The sequence below is a fragment of the Penaeus monodon genome, chromosome 27 (assembly GCF_015228065.2).
Source record: "Penaeus monodon isolate SGIC_2016 chromosome 27, NSTDA_Pmon_1, whole genome shotgun sequence".
NCBI lineage: Eukaryota > Metazoa > Arthropoda > Malacostraca > Decapoda > Penaeidae > Penaeus > Penaeus monodon.
The window spans coordinates 15,531,023-15,531,270 of NC_051412.1; the positions used below are offsets into that span (position 1 = coordinate 15,531,023).

Sequence of the window (248 nt, forward strand, 5' to 3'; positions counted from 1 at the left end):
CCTATCCCAACTCCTTTTCTCTCCCTCTCTTCATCTCTCACGTACCAACTTACTGCATAAAAGCAAACCCGATAAACGACACGCGTTCCACACCACAGAATACCAAGCTAAATACCCGATACGAAGCCTCACATCACACTCTTGTCATTGACTCGGCCACTTCCTTCCTCACGCACACCCAGGACCTCTCTCGCCTGTACTACTGGTGATCAATAACAATATCTGGGGGTGCTAAAGCTACTCGTACT

At 48.4% G+C, this 248-nt stretch overlaps 1 protein-coding gene across 1 annotated transcript in view; it reads right to left on the reverse strand.

Annotated features, from left to right (window-relative positions):
• The window catches only part of LOC119590617, a 47,142-nt gene that overhangs the window by 34,922 nt on the left and 11,972 nt on the right, over positions 1-248 (reverse strand). The window lies entirely within an intron of this gene.